This window comes from Mirounga leonina, unplaced genomic scaffold (genome assembly GCF_011800145.1).
Source record: "Mirounga leonina isolate KUSES-001 unplaced genomic scaffold, KU_Mleo_1.0 Mir_115, whole genome shotgun sequence".
NCBI lineage: Eukaryota > Metazoa > Chordata > Mammalia > Carnivora > Phocidae > Mirounga > Mirounga leonina.
Genome location: NW_023270268.1, coordinates 7,097,656 through 7,119,432, shown reverse-complemented (window position 1 = coordinate 7,119,432; position 21,777 = coordinate 7,097,656). Strand labels below are relative to the sequence as shown.

At 45.0% G+C, this 21,777-nt stretch overlaps 1 protein-coding gene across 1 annotated transcript in view; it reads left to right on the top strand.

Annotated features, from left to right (window-relative positions):
- Positions 1–21,035: 21,035 nt before the first annotated feature.
- The window catches only part of SCN5A (sodium voltage-gated channel alpha subunit 5), a 93,311-nt gene continuing 92,569 nt past the window's right edge, over positions 21,036–21,777 (top strand). The window contains exon 1 of the mRNA XM_034992243.1: positions 21,036–21,088. The gene's annotated coding sequence lies outside the window, so the exon portion shown is untranslated. The remainder of the gene's footprint in view (positions 21,089–21,777) is intronic.

Genomic DNA, 21,777 nt, shown 5'->3' with positions numbered 1-21,777 from the left:
TCTTTTGGGTTTTTCACATAAAGTATCATATCATCTGCAAAGAGTGAGAGTTTGACTTCTTCTTTGCTGATTCAGATGCCTTTGATTTCTTTTTGTTGTCTGATTGCTGTGGCTAGGACTTCTAATACTATGTTGAATAGTAGTGGTGATAGTGGACATCCCTGCCACATTCCTGACCTTAGGGGGAAAGCTCTCAGTTTTTCCCCATTGAGAATGATATTTGCTGTGGGTTTTTCATAGATGGCTTTTATGATATTGAGGTATGTACCCTCTATCTCTACACTCTGAAAAGTTTTAATCAAGAAAGGATGCTGTACTTTGTCAAATGCTTTTTCTACATCTATTAAGAGGATCATATGGTTCTTGTTCTTTCTTTTATTAATGTATTGTATCACATTGTTTGATTTGTGGATGTTGAACCAAACTTGCAGCCCAGGAAAAAATCCCACTTGGTCATGGTGAATAATCCTTTTAATGTACTGTTGGATCCTATTGGCTAGTATTTTAGTGAGAATTTTTGCACCCATGTTCATCAGGGATACTGGTCTGTAATTGTCCTTTTTGATGGGGTCTTTGTATGATTTGGCGATCAAGGTAATGGTGGCCTCATAAAATGAGTTTGGAAGTTTTCCTTCCATTTCTATTTTTTGGAACAGTTTCAGATGAATAGGTATTAATTCTTCTTTAAATGTTTGGTAGAATTCCCCTGGGAAGCCATCTGGCCCTGGGCTCTTGTTTGTTGGGAGATTTTTGATTACTGCTTCAACTTCCTTAGTGATTATGGGTCTGTTCAGGTTTTCTATTTCTTCCTGGTTCAGTTTTGGTAGTTTATACATCTCTAGGAATGCATCCATTTCTTCCAGATTATCTAATTTGCTGGCATATAGTTGCTCATAATATGTTCTTATAATTGTTTGTATTTCTTTGGTGTTGGTTGTGATCTCTCCTCTTTCATTCATGATTTTATTTCTTTGGATCCTTTCTCTTTTCTTTTTGATAAATCTGGCCAAGGGTTTATCAATCTTGTTAATTCTTTCAAAGAATCAGCTCCTAGTTTCGTTGATCTGTTCTATTGTTCTTTTTGTTTCTATTTCATTGATTTCTGCTCTGATCGTTACTATTTCTCTTCTCCTGCTGGGTTTAGGCTTTATTTGCTGCTCTTTCTCCAACTCCTTTAGGTGTAGGGTTAGGTTGTGTATTTGAGACCTTTCTTGTTTCTTGAGAAAGGCTTGTATTGCTATATACTTTCCTCTTAGGACTGCCTTTGCTGCATCCCAAAGATTTTGAGCAGGTGTGTTTTCATTTTCATTGGTTTCCATGAATTTTTTAAATTCTTCTTTAATTTCCTGGGTGACCCATTCATTCTTTAATAGGATGCTCTTTAGCTTCCATGTATTTGAGTTCTTTCCAACTTTCCTCTTGTGATTGAGTTCTAGTTTCAGAGCATTGTGGTCTGAAAATATGCAGGGAATGATCCCAATCTTTTGGTATTGGTTGAGACCTGATTTGTGACCTAGGATGTGATGTATTCTGGAGAATGTTCCATGGGCACTAGAGAAGAATGTGTATTCTGTTACTTTGGGATGGAATGTTCTGAATATATCTGTGAAGTCCATTTGGTCCAGTGTGTCATTTAAAGTCTTTATTTCCTTGTTGATCTTTTGCTTAGATGATCTGTCCATTTCAGTGATGGGGGTGTTAAAGTCCCCCACTATTATTGTACTGTTGTCGATGTGTTTCTTTGATTTTGTTATTAATTGGCTTATATAATTGGCTGCTCCCATGTTAGGGGCATAGATACTTACAATTGTTAGATCTTCTTTTTGGATAGACCCTTTAAGTATGATATAGTGTCCTTCCTCATCTCTTATTATAGTCTTTGGTTTAAAATCTAATTTGTCTGATATAAGGATTTCCACCCCAGCTTTCTTTTGATGTCCATTAGCATGGTAAATGGTTTCCACCCCCTCACTTTCAATCTAGAGGTGTCTTTGGGTCTAAAATGAGTCTCTTGCAGACAGCATATCAATGGGTCTTGTTTTTTTATCCAATCTGATACCCTGTGTCTTTTGATTGGGGCATTTAGCCCATTTACATTCAGGGTAACTATTGAAAGATAGGAATTTAGTGCCATTGTATTGCCTGTAAGGTGACTGTTATTGTATATTGTCTCTGTTCCTTTCTGGTCTATGTTACTTTTAGGCTCTCTCTTTGCTTAGAGGACCCCTTTCAATATTTCTGGTAGGGCTAATTTCGTGTTTGCAAATTCTTTTTTTTTTTTAAAGATTTTATTTCTTTATTTGACAGAGAGAGACACAGCAAGAGAGGGAACACAAGCAGGGGGAGCGGGAGAGGAAGAAGCAGGCTTCCCGCTGAGCAGAGAGCCCGATGTGGGACTCAATCCCAGGACCCTGAGATCATGACCTGAGCTGAAGGCAGATGCTTAATGACTGAGCCACCCAGGTGCCCCTCGTGTTTGCAAATTCTTTTAGCTTTTGTTTGTCCTAGAAGATTTTTATCTCTCCTTCTATTTTCAGTGACAGCCTAGCTGGATATAGTATTCTTGGCTGCATATTTTTCTCATTTAGTGCTCTGAATATATCATGCCAGTCCTTTCTGGCCTGCCAGGTCTCTGTGGATAGGTCTGTTGCCAATCTAATGTTTCTACCATTGTAGGCTACAGACCTCTTGTCCTGAGCTGCTTTCAGGATTTTCTATTTGTCTCTGAGACTTGTAAGTTTTACTATTAGACATCAGGGTGTTGACCTATTTTTATTGATTTTGAGGGGGGTTCTCTGTGCCTCCTGGATGTTTCCTTCCCCAAATTAGGGAAGTTCTCTGCTATAATTTGCTCCAATATACCTTCTGCCCCTCTTTCTCTTTCCTCTTCTTCTGGGATCCCAATTACTCTATTATTGTTTCGTCTTATGGTATCACTTATCTCTCAAATTCTGCCCTTGTGATCCAGTAGTTGTTTATCTCTCTTTTTCTCAGCTTCTTTATTCTCCATCATTTGGTCTTCTATATCACTAATTCTCTCTTCTGTCTCATTTATCCTAGCAGTTAGAGCCTCCATTTTTTATTGCCCCTCACTAATACCCTTCTTGATTTTGACTTAGTTCGACTTTAGCTCTTTTATTTCTCCAGAAAGGGTCTCTCTAGTATCTTCCATGCCTTTTTCAAGCCCAGCTAGTATCTTTATAATTGTCATTCTGAACTCTAGTTCTGACATCTCACTAATGTCCATATTGATTAGGTCCCTGGCAGTCGGTACTGCCTCCTGTTCTTTTTTTTTTGAGGTGATTTTTTCCATCTTGTCATTTTGTCCAGAGGAGAATAGATGAATGAGAGAACAAAATGCTAACAGGGTAACAACGACCCCAGAAAAATATACACTAAACAAATCAGAAGAGACCTGAAACTTGGGGGAAAGAAAGAAAAAGAAAAAGAAGAGGGAAAAAAAAGAATATGATCAAATATGATCAGGCTGGTGAACAAATCAGTGCCACACACTAGATTTTGGGCGTATTTTGGTCTGTTAGAAGAAACTACCTCCCAAAATTTTAAAGAAAGAAAAAACTTATAGTACAAAAATAAGGGCAAATATGATGAAGGGATGGAATATGACTGTAAAGATGAAAATTATAAAAGATTTTATAAAAGGAATTGATAAGACAAGAAGTTGGTTAAAAAAAGAAAGAAGAGAAATTTTAAAAAAAGAGAGAGAGAGAATGTGATCAGGCAGGAGACTAGAACAAAGCCATACACTAGAGATTTAGGGTATATTTTGGTCTGTTAGAAGAAACTGTATCCCAAAATTTTAAAGAGAGAACAACTTATATATATACCAAAAATAAGGTTAGCTACAATGAAGGGATAGAATATGACTCTAAAAATGAAAAATAAAAAAGATTTTTTAAAAAGGGTTGATAAGATGTTGGTTGAAAAAGGGAAAAAGAAAAATTAAAAAAATAGAAAAAGAAAAAAAAGAAAATTTTAAAAAATTAACTTTGAAAGACTAAAGAATCATGGGGGGGAAAAGCCATGAATTCTATGTGCTGTATTCCCCTAGTGCTGGAGTTCTGCCGTTCTCATTGATTGGTAAACTTGGTCTTCGCTGGCTGTTCTTGCTGATCTTCTGGGGGAGGGGCTTGTTGCCATGGTTCCCAAATGTCTTTGTTGGAGGCAGAATTGCCCTGTCCTTGCTGGGTCTGGGCTAAGTAACCTGCTCAGGTTTGCTCTCGGGAGCTTTTGTTCCCTGCAACCTTTCAGTACAGCTTTGTAGGACGAGAGTGAAAATGATAGCCTCCCAATCTCCACCCCAGAGGAGCCAAGAACTCAGGGCCCCACTCCTCAGTGCACCCCAGAGAAAAGCTGTCAATCACTCCCATCTCCCCGGTCTCTGGCCGCACTCTGTGCTCACACAGCCTGTGACCGAGCATTTCTATCTCTGGCACCCAACCCCATGTGGAGTCTCCAAACCCAGCAGATCCCTGAAGTTTGCTCCCACCTGACTGTGCCACGGATCATGGTTTATGGCAACCCCGAGCTGAGAGCCCGCTCCTCAGCTCCATCTCTGCAGCCGGCTTCCCCACTCCAATATGTGGGAGCTCTGCCACACTCAGGCACCCCCGGTCTTTCTGTGACCCCGAGGGTCCTGAGACCACACTGTCCCAGTGAGGTTTCCACCCCCTGCTTAGCCACTAGAGTGATATCCCTCAGCAGAGCCGACTTCCAAAATTTCCAATTTTGTGCTCTGCTGCTCTATCACTTGCCAGAAGCGGCCGAAGGAGGCCCCTCCCCCACCATCTATCTTCCTGAATATCGCCTCAAATTCATTTCTCCACAAGTCCTACTTTCCAGAAAGTGGTCGCTTTTCTGTTCAGAGAGTTGCTGCTATTCTTTTCTCTGATCTCCTGTTGAGTTCGTAGGTGTTCAGAATGGTTTGATCCCTATGCAGCTGAATTCCTGAGACCAGACAAAATTTAGGTTTCCTACTCCTCCTCCATCTTGCTCTGCCCCCCTCCAATATCATTTTTTTGAGAGCCTTCCACACCCCAAGTGATTTGAAATACCACCTCTGACATATATACTATCAAGTTCCTACAAATGCTTGGATCTGTTTATGGGCACTCTGTGCAATCCCATTAACCTACTTCTCTGTCCCTGTACTTGTAACACACAATGTAAATTACTATTTACACTATGTAAATTACTCTAGTAACTCTGGTAAGCAGTCTCCCTTCCCTGGTCTCACTCAGAATTTTATTACTGTCCTGGCCTTTTCATTTTCCATATGAATTTTTGAATTATTATTTGTTCCACAAAATCACCTGCTAGAATATTTATTGAGAATATACTGAATTCATAGATTATTAGGAAAGAAATGACATCTTGAAAATATTCAGTCTTCCAATCCAATATCAAAATATAGCTATCCATTTATTCAGATCTTTATGTCCTTCAATAACATCTGAACATAATTTTCATAAAATACTTGCAAGTTTTTATTATATTTATTCCTAGGAAATACTGTGTTGCTATTATGAAAATATCTTGGTTCATTCATGCTACTATAACAAAATACCATAGAAGTAGGGCCTATGAACCACAGAAACTTAGTTCAGACAGTTCTGGAAGCTGCAAGTGCAAGATCAGGGTGCCAGCATAGTTAGGTGAGAGTCTTCTTCTGAATTAGATTTCTCATTGTATCCTCACATGGAGAAAGGGGCTAGGGAACTCTTTGGGGTCTCTTTTGTAAGGGCTCTAATCCCACTCCCAAAGGCCCACCTCCTATTGCCATCACCTTGAGGATTAGGATTTCAGCATATGAATTTTAGGAGGACACAAATATTCAGATGATAGCAGAAAGGTACATTTTACCTTTTATGAGTACCTCCTATGATTTTTGCTATTGGACAGGAATGCTATTGATTTTCAAATGTTGATCTTGTATCTGGAAACCTTTTGAACTCTTACTAGTGCTATGTTTGCACATTCTCTTAGATTTTCCTTGTAGACAGTCTGACTTTTGTAAGTAAATGTTTTGTGTCTTCCTTTCAGCCCTTTGGCCTCCATTTCCTTTCTTCTCTTAATTCACTGAGGGCCTCCTGAGCAATGTTGATCAGTGGCAGTGAGAGCGGGCATCATAATCCTGTTTTTGATATTAGCAGAGAACTGAGAGAATGCAGTTCACAGGCAACAACTAACCCAATATCTGGATTGAGACAGGCTCTGTAAGGAAGAACAAGACCTGAGCGTTTGTGTAACAGGGACAGATCCTTGAAATGCCATATAAGCCAGTGAGAAGCTTGAGAGTGTGAAGTTCTTGGAGGGGCCCAGAAATAGGGGTTCACATCCTCTTGCATCCTTTTTCTCCAGGAACTCCACCTGACTTTCACAAGGAAGATTAAGAAGAATCTTGATAAAGCTCCTTCCCTAGTGCTGGCTGGAGAAGAAGAACAGCAGCCACTGCCAAAACTCCACCCAGACCAGTGCTCCCTAATCTCTTCTTAAAAACAAAGGCTTATTCTGCAAGGGGAAGGACAAAACATGAACCTGAGAGCATGGTGGAAACCCACTATAGCTGGGAGACAAAACAAACAGACAAACAAAAACTCCATGAGGGCAAGGGGAGACAGGAATATGTGGGAGACCCATGCATTCTATGGAGAGGCAGGAACAATTTTGAAGGCTACATTCCCAAGATCCAGGTTCACATACCCTCCCAAGACTGAGGCTAAGTCAATACATCAAAGAATGTTTCCCTCCCTGCTGCCCACCATCATGCTAGCAAGTGCCCTATAAAAATAACAGTGGAATACAACTGAAAGCTGCAGGAAATTGATTCCCTCAGAAGGATAGCACAAAAGGAAGACCTAAAGCCAGTAAAAGAAAGCTTCAAACTCAGCCCAACCACTGATTAGACTGCCACCACCCCACCACCTCTAGCTGACAGCCTGGCAAAAAGAGAAGAATGCTCAGCTTGTGCCACTTGGAGTCAATGGTGGCCTACATTTAATAAAGTTGAGATGACAGAATTTCCCTAACATAATATTAGGAAGTTCCCTAGCATGAAATGTTGGAGTAGATTTATTATATGTGACCTGCATATCAGCCCTTCCCAGTCTAACCCTCCAAATAGTCAAAGAGCCTTCCCTTCTCCAAGGCATTGAAAAATACACTAATGAGGGGGGAGAACCAGCATCTTTGAAAGGCTCTGTAGTGTCTGTCTTCTGCAATCAGCTATAATGATGGTATATGCTGTCAGTGACCTGGGTGCCTTGATTTCAGTGGGATGATGGAATTCCAGAGTAGCAGAGGCCAAAAGGCAGTGTGTAACTGCCTTAATTAAAAGACAGGGGAGTGTACTTTTACTATAATAGGCAGCAAAGGAGAAGAGGTAATCAAAATAATTTGCAATATAGCAATCACTGAGGATGGCTAATTAATGGGAATGAAATAGATGGGAAGCCTACTAAAATTCACTTGATCTATTTAACAGGAGAAACTCCAGATCCAGTGGCCAGAAACATAACTTGAGTCACTACAATTAAGAGCAAGCCTCTCCTCTTTAACACAGACTAAGATCCCTTCACTTGAAAGGAAGACAAATTCTCCTTGAAGAATGTATTGCAGAGCTCCATAAGTATATACTGTAAATCTTCTGCCAGGCTTTTCTCAAAGGGATCTGCAAGCATTTACTATAGTAACTGTGTACTGGGAAAAAGGAAATACCCAGACCTTTCAAAGGTTACAAAACACTGACTGAATCGACACTAATTTGGAGGGGGACACAAAATGCCTCTATGGTCTACTGGTCAAACTGGGGGTTTATGAGGGTCAGATGATGAATAACGTCAAGGTCAAATCATAGTAGATCCTGTAGATTCACTGACCCATTCTCTAGTTACTGAATCTAGATCTGCGTAGTTCAATGTAGTCACTACTAGCCACATGTAGCTATTTAAATTTAAATTTCCACTATCATTGGAAGTTTTATTGGGCAGCACTGGTCTAGACCAGGGATTAACAAATTATGGTCTGTGGGCCAAATCTGGCCTTTTGCCTTTTTCTTCTTTTTGTTTTGTTGTTGTTGTTGTTGTTGGAGTTTCATTTTGTTTTGTTTCTTTTATTTGTTCTTTGGTTTTTGGGGATCTTTTGGCATAGCCTGAAAGCTAAGAAAGGTTCCTATCTTTTCTTTTTTTTTTTTTTTACTTCCCTGAAATAAATCACACTCAATTGTAGTGAATGATTTTCTTAATGTATCATTGGATTCGGTTTGCTAATATTTTGTTAAGGATTTTTGCAACTATGTTCATCAAAGATATTGACCTATAGTTTTCTCTCTTTTTTTTTTTTTTTTTTGTAATGTCTTTATCTGGTTTTGGTATCAAGATAATGCTGGCCTCATAGACTGAATTTGGAAGACTTTATTCCTCTTCTATTTTTTTTTTTTTTTGGAACAGTTTGAGAAGAATAGGTATTAAGTCTTCTTTAAATGTTTTTTAGAATTCACTTGTGAAGGCATCTGGTCCTGGACTTTTGTTTTTGGGAGTTTTTCGATTACTGATTCAATCTCATTGCTAGTAATTGGTCTGTTCAAATTTTCTATTTCTTCTTGATTCAGTTTTGGAAGGTTATATGTTTCTAGGAATTTATTCATTTCTTCGAGGTTGTCCAATTTGTTGGCTACATTTTTAAAGTGTTGAGAAGGAGGAGAAGACAACTATCTGTCCCACAAACATTTAATATCTGGTACCTTACCAAAAAAGTTTGCTGAACCCTGACAGTTGGAATGGCATAGTTGACAACAGGCAAAATCCCCACATTGGCTCTTCGACATAATGGTGTAAGGACTATCATAATAGACAGGGCCAAGTGAAAGCTCCTTGAATTTGCTATCTTTATCCAGAGAGTAAACCAAAGCAGTATCACACTCCTGGGGGAATTTAAAAGATTAGTGCCACCAACAAAGACTTTAAAGATGCAGAGGTAATGACATCTATCACATTCCATTTAACTCACTAGTTTGTCCTGTGCGGGAGGCAGATGGATCTTGGAGAATTACTGTGGATTATTGTAAACCTAATCAGGAGGTGGCTTTAATGGCACTTGCTGTTTCACAGGTAGTAGCTTTACTGGAATAAATCAACATAGCCCCTGGCACCCATATGTAGCTATTGACCTTGCAAATGCTTTTTCCTCCATATAAATTTGAAAAGATTACCAAAAGCAATTAGCTTTTACCTGGCATGGCTAACAATGCTATTGCACAGTTTTGCCACAGGGCTAATAAACTTGCCTGTTCTCTGCAATGATATAGTCTGCAGAAATCATCATATTGACATTCTACACAACAGCATACTTCATTCTTGATATTATGCTGATTAGATCTGGTCAGCTGGAAATAGCAAGTTCTTTAGTTGCCTTAGCAAGACAGATGTGAACAAGAGAATTTGAGATAAACTCCATTAAAATGAAAGGACATAGAACCTCAGTAAAAATTTCCAAAGGATCTGAAGCATGTTGAGATATTTCCTCCAAGGTGAAATACAAATTGAAATTTAAAAAAATTTTTTACAATAGCACCAACATTAAATACTTGGTATAAATATAACAAAATAATATGTACAGGAGATGCAAGTTGAAAATTACAAAACACAATGTAAGAAATCAAAGAAGAAATAAATAAATATTCATGAATTGAGTTGTCCATGAATTGGAAGACTCAATAGTGCTAAGATGTCAATTCTCCCCCAGATTGATCTATAGATTCAATATATTCTCAATCAATCCCAGCATAATTTTTTGTAAAAATAGACAAGCTGTTTCCAAAATTTATATGAAGAGGCAAAGAAACTAGAATAGCCAAAATATTTTTCAAGAAAAAAATTGGAAATTTCTCATTCTGGATTAATTTACTATAAATCATTAGTAATTAAGAAGTGCAGTATTAATAACAGGAGACACATGTAGATTAATGGAACAGAATAGAGAGCCCAAAAATAGATCTGCATATATACGGTGAATTGATTTTTGACAAGGGCAATTCAATGGAGAAAGAATGGTTTTCTAAACAAACTGCTGGAACGATTGGACATCCATATGCAAAGAAAAAGAACCTCAATCCATACTTTGCATCATATATGAAGATTAACTCTAAGTGGACTGTAAACCCTAAAACTATAAAACTCCTAGAAGAAAATATAGAAGAAATATTTTTTTACCTTAGACTAGGCAAAGATTTCTTAGATGCAACACAAAAAGCAATATATATAAAAAGAAAATAAATAAATTATACAACATTAAAATGTAAAGCTCCTGTTCTAAAAAAGACATTAAGAAAATGAAAAGACAATCCACACACTGGAAGAAAATATCTGCAAAATACAAATCTAGTAAAGGACTTGGGTCTAGAATATATTTTTTTAAAAATCTCAAAATTAAATAATAAGCAAATAACAAACTAATACAAAAAAATTAGCAAAAGATTTGAACAGACACTTTACCAAAAAAAGGTATAAGGATAGCAAGTAAGCACACAAAAAGATACTCCACATCATTAGTCATTAGGGAAAGGCAAATTAAAACTACAGTGATATACCATACATACAGAGTTAAAATTTTTTAAAAAAGGAAGCAGACCACGTGTTGGGAAGTATGTGGAGGAAGTGGAACTATCATACACTGCTGGTGGGAATGTAAAATGGTACAATCACTTTGGAAAACAATTTGATAATTTCTTAAAAACTTAAATATATATCTACCATATCAGCCAGCCATTTCGCTCCTAGGTATCTTTACCCAAGAGGGAAAAGAAAGCACATATTTACACAAAGACTTATACCAAATGTTCATAGCAGCTTTATTTATGAAAACTAAAAGCTAGAAACAAACCAAATGTCCATCAACAGGATAAACAGACTGTAATACAACCATACAGTGGAATACTACTCAGCAATAAAAAGAAATGAACTATTGATACATACAACAATGTGGATGAATCTCAAAATTATGCTTACAGGAGCCAGACCTCTTAAGGTACAGCCCCTGAAATTACACAGCATCTCTTCTGCTACATTCTATTGGTCAAAGCAAGTCACAGGACAATCCAGACTTCAGAGGAACAGATAGTAGAAGTAAAACCTACTCTATCTCTTGATGGGGTTTTGCAAAGAATCTGCAGCCAGAATATAACACTGTGAGTGCTGCATGTTGCCTCTTCCTACCCACTGTAAGTGCTGCATGTTGCCTCTTCCTACCCACAAATCAGGTCCCACATCACTGGAATACTGTGAGAGAAAAGCCCAACATCTCCCTGACCATGCTTGCCAGTAGTAACAGCCAAAGCATTAGGAAGATGGTTTCTGCTATTCAAATGTCCTGTAGCACATCTAATTGGTGGGACCTAAATTCAAATCCAGAGTTCAATCTGCAAAAGAATCTAAAAAATCTAGTTTCTGGCTTGGGTAGAGAAAGGTATACCAGAAGGATGCTGACGGGGAAGCCGAGCGCCTGACCCACTATGTCCATCACACCAGGAATTAGATGACACCAGACCATCAAAGGTTCTATTTTGCTCCTAATTGTGGGCCAATAGATATGGACCAGGTACGTGAGCCAGAGACAGATGGAGAGGGGCTCCATGCTCTCCACCCCCAGAGGCCTGGATACAACCATAGAAGACATTCCTGTTGGATGCTTATCTGTCTGGGAAGGGCATTTCAGCTGGCAGCTGGGACCTGGGGCTATAAATTGAAGGGATTCCAGCTGAGGTCTGGACTCTGGAGACAAGTGAGAGCCATTCAATAGGAATTTCTGAAAAGAACAAAAGCCAAGCCTGTGTTCACCCTTATCTTCCCCTCTAAAAGTCCACTGATAGATGAGAGTGTGGCCCTAGTGTCAGCCCAGGCTAAAGTCAAGCCCCCTGGGAAGTGTGGCTGATCTAGTCCCCAACATTCCTCTCCCAGAATGGGGGTGGCCATAGGGATCCTGTCTCCACAGCCCTCAGAAATTACAAGGCTGCCTCCATCAACAGATGAGTCCAAAGGAGACTCACGCTCCCACAGTGCACATCTGGGGTGCCACGTCCCCACACCCTCCCCCAGGAACCCCAGCAGTGGCCACAGCCACTTCCAGGCCCTAGGCAGATCGCTGCTTGTCCTGGGCCTGTCTCCCACCACAAAAGGTGAGGGGCTGGCGTGCTTGCCGTCTCAGCCCTGGCAGCCTGGATGCTCTGAGCCATAAGAGTGGGAGGCAGCTCTTCTGTTCTCCTGTCAGTGCTCACTCGAGAAGCCTGCACTCCAGCCCCTGCCTCTTGATACGCTTGCAGACAAGAAGCCGCTTTTGTCAGTCACTGCCAGTTCTGAGCATTTTCTGGCCCGAAGCACTGACCTCCAGTGAAAAACCCAATTCCCCCGTAAAGTCTTCTGAATTCTCTTGTCAGGTCTGGCACCTTCATTCATCTGCTTCTCTTGGGAACGTACAGATGACATGAGGTAGGCAGTGTGCCAGCCAGGGTCCCCCGGGACTCACGCCACCCAGGGCAGAGATGAGGACAGAAGCCCCAGGCAGAGTCCCTCCTCAGTGCCTACGGACTTAGGGGCTTCCTTCCTTCCTTACCACTTGCTGAATGTTACAAGAGGATTTCATCATCCCAAGGCTTTTCTCTTAGGGATGGGAAAACTGAGGCCCAGAAGAGTCTGGCTGTTATTCTGCACAGCACCAGGGTTTGAATCAATTGGAGTGGCTGACCCCCCATCCAGTCCTCTTTCCGTAACCATAACATTGTGTATTTTTAGGACGCTGCAGATGCTGGGGTAGGGCAGGGGCTGGGGAGGCTCAGAGGTTCCCTAAGTGCAGCCGGGACTCATCAGCTGCCTCCCTCCCCTCTTCTCTATCACTGCAGTACTGGAGAGACAAATATCTCACCGGAAAAACAGCAACATTGCCACAAAACAAAACAAAGCAGAACCAAAAATCAAACCAAAAAAAACCCAGTGTTTTGCTTCAAAGTCCACGACCCCTGTTTCTGGGCAACCAGAGCCTCTAGTTCAAGCTCATATACAGAGCCATAGGGATTGAATACCTGAAGTCCAGGGACTACTTCAGCTCTTTGGGGCTCAGAACAGTGCTCTGACCACCGTCTCTTCAAAAATCATGCATACCCGTTTCTCTTCCACTCGCATACCCACCTACTCACACATTCCTGGAGGAAGTACCACTTCGGTTCAAAAAGGTAAGGATGTCTTAGTTTTTATTTTTTAATTTTTAGTTTATTCATATTTTAATTTATATGCAGGCAAATTCATGCTTTTTTGGTGTACAGTTCTGAGTGTTGACAAATGCAGAGCCACCACCATGGTCAAAATTCAGAAAGTGCCATCATCCTAAAACAGTCTCCCCTTCATGCTATCCCTTTGTATTCAAGCACACCCCTCCCTCCACACCCAACCCCCTGGCAATCACTGTTCCTTTAATTTTCCCTTCTCCAAAATGTCATATGAATGGAATTATATAGTATATGTAACCTTTTGAGGCTGGTTTCCTTCACCTAACATCACACATCTGAGATTCATCCATATTATATATATATCAATAAAAATGCTTCTTTAGCATATAAAAATAAGATGTGGTAGAGAGTCAATGCCCAAGCACAGTGCCCATCTGGTGGGGTTCTCCAGCTCTGAGCACAGCTCACCGGGTCCTCTCTAACCAGCATCATCCCCCCGACCAACCACAATCCCTGGGCAATTTCTGCCCCTGACCTGCTTGCTCATCACAACCCGCAGCCTGCTCAAGCCCAGAATTCCCAGTCCTCCTGTCGGCATCTGCCTACTGCTGATCCTAGTTCACGTGACCACATTGGGTGATCCAGAGTTCTTGCAGGGCTGCTTGGCCCTCCTCCAGGAAAGAAAACCTCAAATGCCTACAAAGCATTGTATTAATAAATATAATACAACAAGGAATGGTGGAAATCAAAGAGAACCAGAGAGTGTATGTCCCAGCAAAAGACATTCAGAGTAGTGTAAACTGTTTGACACGCTGTACCTGCCCCACCCCCCGAAAAGAAACTACATCTGTGGGCTGCATTCAGGGGTCAGGATCCCGTCTGCAACCTCTGAATCTCTCATATGGAACCCGTTCCTCCACTCCACCACTGCACTGATATGAACTACGTCAGCACACAGGGCAACCATGTCACCGTTCTGAAGGAGGCAGAACTCAGGGGGACCACGTGTTCCCCACAGAATGTGATGGAACATGGGGAATCAGGTTGCCCTACGTGGACTTGGGATACTTCTCTGGGATACACTTCGTGCAGGTAAAGCTGTCAGAAAGGCCAATGAGTGGAAGGGATAATGCCAAGGAGGCCCCACCCCAGCCACAGCAGCCTGGTGCTTCTTACTCTCCAGTACCCAAACCCACAGAGGTTCTCCAGTGTGCAGAATCCATCTTCGGCTCTTTCCTTCTTCCTGTCATGTCATAGCCACCAAGAACAACACACTCCATGACATATACAACCAAAGGTAGGGGGATGTGGAGAGCTCCCCATAGCCCCTCTTGGATAGAGGTCCTGTTGTCCCTCCAGCTGCCAGGAGTGTGGCTGCTGAAGGCTCACAGCTGTGCCCTTTCCTGGTGTCGCCCTTGCCTCATGGGAATTGCTTCGCCTAAGGTTATGGCTGCTTGGCAGGAGCAGCTTAACACCACGACTGGTTGAAGTAGAGGTAGCAAAGCTTGCTCCATCTCCTCTGGTCTCAATTTTTGGGAAGACTCCAAGGGATTTATCCAGCTCCAGGGTCTCCTGTGGGCTTAGCTGAGACCTTTGCCACAACTGCATTGGAGGTAACTCTTCCCTCTGCCCAACCCTGGTTCCCTCACATCCTGAGAATGTGGTTCCCGAGCGCATCCCTAGAAACCACTTGCATGCAAGTCTCCACCTCAGAGTCTGTTTCTAGGGAACCCAACCAAAGGCAAAGGTGAATAGGCTTTCGTGAGTACGAGTATCAATTTCACCCATAAAGCATTCCATTTCTCAAACAGTTTTCCAGATGTTATTTCACTTGATCCTGTCAACAACTCAATGAGGTGGGTGGGTATATAGTTACTCCATTTATAGATGAGTAAAGTAAGGTCCAGAAAGGTTTTGTGTCTCATTCAAGGTCACATGGAGAGTAATAATCTGATCTAAGCTCCTGGCCCTCCAAGGCCTGCTCTCTAGTTCCCTATAATGGCCAGAGCTGATGATGGGAGAGGGGCAGTATTTTATAGGGAGGAGATGGAACAGGTAGGCTGCCATGTACACTTGGACTTCACACAATCCTGAGGCAGGATGCACATTCCTAGACATCAGATTTATGTCTTTTTTCTCTCAACTCTCCAGCAGATGGCAGTCGAGTGACTTGAGGAAGGGGCAGCTCTTCCTCGTTTGCAGACCCAGCTATCATTTGGGCTAGTGGGGAGTCAGCAGCAGCAAGGGGCACGCGTGCGTTGTGTGTGTATGTGCGTGTGTGTGCGTGTGTGTGTGAGAGAGAGAGAGAGAGAGACTAGGGCAGAGGGAACATGTGGGAGACAGCATATCCCACTTGGCAACAGTCCCTCAGATGAAAGGGTTAGCCTGTTCATCATTTAGGTGATGAACACCCCCATGGAAGCATGTCCTTGCCCTTGACAGTGAGTACACTTCTCTTTTTCTCTGTCCCTCCTAAGATAGAAGGTTTCAACTGCTCGAGCTCCAAAATAAAGCAAAATCTCTTCTGAGGAGAGCCCTGACAACCCATGAAGTTTGAACCTCTGATGACTCCTTACAATTATCTGGGGGTGGGAACTGAAATGGAGGACTGTCTTCAAAATACAGCGGAGTGAAATACCTCTTGAATTGTCATGAAAATGACATATTCATGACAATTTAAAAAGGCATAAACATTACAAAAACAAAAAACGTGCAACAGCAGTTGTAACCAGAACTTTTTGGAAGTTGGAGCAGCAAGTGACCTAGAAGAGCCAGAAGGCTGAGTTTAAAGTGCTCGCAGAAGGAGAGGTGCCAAAGAAAAAAAAAGGACCCCCTCGTCGTCCTTGAAATTCTAGCATGTTTCTGGGACTCCAGCACAGGCATGGGCACTGGGTACCTTTGGAAGTGGGGAGGAGGGGTGCAGCTAAAAACAAGAGGTCTGGGCAACAGCCTGTATTAAGAGCATCTGGGCTTCCAGATCCCTCCCCACCAGACACAATCTGGCTCCAACTTCAGAGAATCAGTCTCATTCATTCACACACAGAGTGAAAGAAAAGTATGAAGCTGTGGGCTTGCAGTTGACTGTCATTGCAAGCCAACATCTGCAAATGGCCAACATCTGCAAATCTCCTGGCCTTACCTGCATGCTTGTGCAATGGCTTTGCCAGCTCCAAGTATGGTGGCTTTGTTCAAGGCAGGAAGAAGGGGAAGAGAGCTCATCTAGCTGCTCTTGTCCTCTTTTATCAGGAAAGCAAATGCTCTCCCAGAAACCACCCCGCCCCAGGGAAACTGTGCTCAGGACTCGTGGCCATCATGGAGTCACGTGGCTGGCACTAGGTACAGGGGACATGGGGAGGCAGGTACTTAGCTTGGACAGCCTTCCTAGGAGAAACAGGCAGGGAGAAAGGGTGGAGATGAATGTGGAGCAAGCAGAACTCCTTGACAGAGGGGCTTTACAGTAGGGGTGGTTGGGTGCCCAGGATCAAAGGTCTTTTCTCTCAGCCTGGTCATCTCAGTGTGGAATTCCCCAGTCCTTTACCAGAGTTCCAGCACCTAGCAGGAGTAGGGAACCAGGGGTCTCACTAGATCTCCTTACTTTTTTTTTTTTTTTAAGATTTTATTTATTTGACAGAGAGAAACATAGCGAGAGAGGGAACACAAGCAGGGGGAGTAGGAGAGGGAGAAGCAGGCTTCCTGCAGAGCAGGGAGCCCGATGTGGGGCTCGATCCCAGGACCCTGGGACCATGACCTGAGCCGAAGGCAGACGCTTAACGACTGAGCCACCCAGGCGCCCCATAGATCTCCTTACTTTTAATAAAGCCCCTCACTCCTGCCAGATGCCCCCTCCTAGAATCAGAGATAGTTAGCCACTGATGGCGGGGGAGGACCAGCCCCTGCTGGGAGGGCAGGGAGACGCATCTCTGGGTCTTCCTGGCTTTTGTGGGAGCTTTCCACCAGGACTCCTGCTTTCAGCCCCAACCTGTACCTTTGCCTTCCAAGATGCCTAGTCCTGAGTGTTTGTGGGTTCTGAACCCCAGATCAGCTTGCTTCTTCACCTACCCCGACCCCAGGCATGAACAGAGTGAAGACAATAGAAACACAAGTTAGTTACGGCTCTTCCCTCCAATTACCATCCCCTATCCTACCTGTCATCCCTCTCTAGGGGAATGGATAAATAAAGTGTGGTGGGTGCATAACATAGAACGCTCCGCAGCTGTCAGAAGCGAAGAACTAACTGCCCACACCGCAATGTGGATAGAGCTCTAAAGCAGAATGTTAGGGGAGAAATATAAGAAAAAGAATAGAAGTTAGAACAATACCCATTTATATAAATGAAAAGTACATATACACAAATGGCCAATAAACCATGAAAAAGTGCCCGATTTCATTAGTCATCAGGGAAATGCCAATTAAAACCACAATGTGAAACCTCTGCACACCCACTCAAGTGGCTAAAATGAAAAAGATAAAAATACCAAATACTGGAGGATGCTGGAGGATAAACCAGAACTCTCATACAGTCACAGCTGATAGAGTATATATTGGTAGAACCACTTTGAAAAACTCTTTGGCCTTGTCTATTAAAAGCAAAAACACTCTCTCCCAGCAACTCCCTCTCAGAAATGCATACATACGTTCACGAAAATTCATACACTAGAATGCTCATAGCAGTGCTATATGTGGGAACCCCACATTAGAAACTACCAAACACCCATCTGCACTAGAATGGATAAATAAATTGTGGTGTATTCACACAATGGAATTCCAAAAAGCAATGAGAATGAACAGCAATATGGATGAATCTCGCAAACCTAAAGTTGTTCAAAAGAAGCCAGATACAGGAGTTTCTACTCGAAGATTCCATTTTTAAAAATACCAAATATAGGCAAAACTGGGGCACCTGGGTGGCTCAGTCAAAGCGTCTGCCTTTGGCTCAGGTCATGATCCCAGGGTCCTGGGATTGAGTCCCACATAAGGTTCCCTGCTCGGCAGGGAGTCTGCTTCTCCCTCTCCCTCTGCCCCACCCCGGCTCCTGCTCTCTCTCTCTCTCTCTATCTCTCTCTCTCTATCTCAAATAAACAAATAAAATCTTTAAAAGAAATAAAATAGGCAAAACTAGCATGGGGAATTCAATGTGAGCGAGTATAGTAGTTAACCCTGGGGGAGAAGCGGCAGTGACAGGTAGAGGGCATGGAGGGGGCTTCTGGGATGTTGGTGGTGTTTGGTGTCTTGATCCATGTCCTGGTCATACAGAGGTTTTCAACTAGCTATAACCCTTGAGCTGAACACCTAGGGTCTGTGCCCTTTTCCATGTGTAAGTTATAATTCAGCAGAAGTAACAGAGAAAGAAAAGCCTGGGGCAATAAAAACAGAAAACACATAGGTGCAAACCGCAATATTACACATTTTACAAAGATGTGTACATATTCAAAGACCTGTTTTTTCTACTAGAGAGGGAGCCTGTGTGGGCCAGGGAATGACAGTGAAGTGATGATGGTAGCAAAGGGAAGAAATAAAAGGAAGTAATACAGGAGAGGAGTCTTGAATGGATGCCCAAATACAATGTGCTCAACCCAACTTTGAACTGGAAGTAGGGGGGAGGGCGGAACAAAGGAAGCACTAGTCTTAAACACTTTGATTGTTCTGGACTGCTGACTGCATGTTCTTGCTTCAATTAAATGGGGTCTGGGGCCCTTTCCAGCCCTTTCCTGCCCCCTGCCACCTCTTTCAGACCACCAGATATGTTAGCTGAATCTCCACGCGATCAGAGCTCCGATTCCTCCTTCTCACGGGCTTCCCTCCCCTCGTTTACATCTGGGGTGCATGTAGATTCATGCCTTAGCCTACCTCTCCCGCTGGCGACATCCAAGTGCCCAACGCTAAGGAAGACTATGACAACTCCACCTCTGCTGGATGCAGCTGAAGCGAGGGGGCTCTGTAACGATCCCTCCCCCCACGCCCCGGCCCCAGCAGCCTCCGTTCCAGCTTGGCCTCCTGCTTGGCCCGATGTCCATATGTGAGTTTGATCTTCCTTCTGGGGTCCAGAATCTGGTGGTGGAAAACCTCGGGAGGACCCCCATTCTACAGCCCTCTCCTCCCACCTAGGAGTTGGGAGCTCAGGGAAGGCGGTCCCGCACCCCGGGCTGCGAAGTTGACACTGCCTGCACTTCCCGCTCTGGCCGCTAGTGGGAGATGCTGGCCAACCTGCGGCCCGTCATGCGGCTAGAAGCCGGCATGCTGTTTGTGATTCATCTGTCTGGCCAGGAGCCATCTCATCCAATTCAGGGCCAGAAACGGTCCTGTGTCCTAAACTTTCCTGTGGACGGACTTTCTCACCGATTCCCCCACCCTGGACTGGCTGTCCTGAAAGCATGGGTAGCTCCTCAGTATATGTGTAAGGCACCCAGTGACACCTGGAACCCTACACCCAGGTCCCAAAGGGACAATGACCTCATCATCACCTCTCCAAGGTCCCAGTGGAGGGGCAGGTCACTGTCTCTGAGCTCTCAAACCCAACACCTTGGTGCCTTCTGAGACACCAGCCCCCATTTTGCCCTCCAAGAGCAATTCTTGCATCTTGGAGTTTTGAAAGGTGTCAGGAAAGTAAAATGCTGTTGGTAAAGAAGACAGCTCTGGGCAGTGGCCACTGTGCAGGACAAGGCATACCATCCGTTCCAACTATGTTACTGGCCTGTGGGGGAAATCTGGTAGCCGGTTTTGTTTTTAAAAGTGTATTCCTGGGCATGTTTCCTATGGGTCAGCCTGGGTATGTGAGCAATAGTTTGTCAGTGTTCCGGTCTCTGCGTCCGTGTGTGAGAGGCAGTGTCTATCTCCGTATCCACACGGTTGAGTGTCTCTGTGTGTGTAAAGGTGTACATTGCATGTGTCCCAACAAGGTTTATGTATGTGAGCGTGTGCGTGAATCCACTTCAGTGTGGGTGTCTCTGTATTTGTTGCTTGTGTCCTTGTTTCCGGTCTTTGTGAGTGCAGGTGTCTACTATTGTGCAGAATTGTGTGCTACCCGAGTTCCTCTAGCAGAATGTGATCCCATGGCAGTGTGTGCCTCTGTGTCAGTGGATGCGAGTCTCTGAGTCATGTGTCACTGAGTTTGTCAGAGTGTGTCTGCCTCAGTGTGTGTGTCAATGATGTGTCTGCCTATGTCCATGTGGGTGTCTGTGTCAGCGCAGGTGTGCGTATGTCGAGTGTGTCTGTGTCAGCCTCGAGGTATGTCAGCATGGGTGTCTGTGTGTGTCAGTGAGCCAGCATCACGGTATGCCCGTGTGCTCTCCGAGGTAGGGTCCCCAGGTCAGTGAGGATGCCTGTGTGTATTCTCCGGCGTGTGCCGGAGTGTGTACCTGTCCGAGTCCGCGTGGGTGGCTCTCTGTGGCGAAGCGTCCCTCGCCGGTGAGCGTGTTACCCCCGCGTGTGCCCGCGTCTGCGTGTGTCTGTCCGTGCCCGCGTGGGCGGCTGTCTGTGGCGGGGCGCCCCCGGGTCAGTGTGGGGGTGTGCGCCCCGGCGGGTGCCCAGGGCTTCACCCTCTGAGCGGGCGGAGCGCCACGTGCGGAGTCCGGGGCGCGTCGCTCTGGGGCGGAGCCAGCCCGGGGCCCCAAGCCCCAGGCCGAGCCCAGGCGGGGCCCGCCCCCGACCCCGCCCCCAGCCCGAGCCCGCGCCGCCCGCCGAGCCCCGGAGCCCGAGCGGAACGGCGGAGCCGAGACGGCGGCGGCGCCCGTGGGATGCGGAGATCGCGCCCCCGGGGCCGCTGAGCCTGCGCCCAGTGCCCTGAGCCCCGCGCCGAGCCGAGACCGCGCCGAGCCTCAGCCGCCCATCCCGGGGCCCGGGCCGGGGGACCAGCAGGTGAGCGAGCGCCCCCGCGCCCGGGAGCCCCGGCCCGGCCGGAGCCCCCTCCGCCTGCCGCCGCCCAACTTTCCTCCCCCCGAGGGTCGGAGCCTTCAGCCCCTGCGCACCCCCTCCCCTGCCCCGGGTGCGCCCGGCAGTTCCCTCCCCCATCGCTGCCCCCGAGGCTGGGAGGGGGAGAAGAAAGGGTGCAGAACCGCCGGGCTGGAGGGGATTCCCCGCGGGGGAGGGGGACGTCTGTAATCGCCGTGCGCCCCCTCCCCACCCCTTTCCTTCCGGGTTTCCCGGTGCGCTGTCGAGGGCCAGGGGAGGAGGAGCTGCGGCCCCGGCTTCCCGGCCGACCCTGGCGCAGGCTCGGGGAGGGTCTGGGATTGGGACCCGGATTCCCGAGGCCGGAGACCCCAAGGTCAGAGCGGCGACTAGGCGCGCAGTGAGTGTGGTTCCAGAGAGCCGGGGAGCCGACCGAGAAGGGCTGGGAATGGGGGAGGGGGCCAATCACCCCCTTTCTCTGGGCCCCACTGAGGGGTCCTCTAGGGGTGTCTTCTCTGGGACCGGATCGCTGCCCGTCCTGACCTGGGAAAGATCTCTGCGCCCTGAGGGGGCGGAAATCTAAATGTGTGTCCTATCTCTGCGCGCTTCGACCACGAAGAGATCTCTGCCCTCTGACGCCCTAACGGGGCCGCATCTGG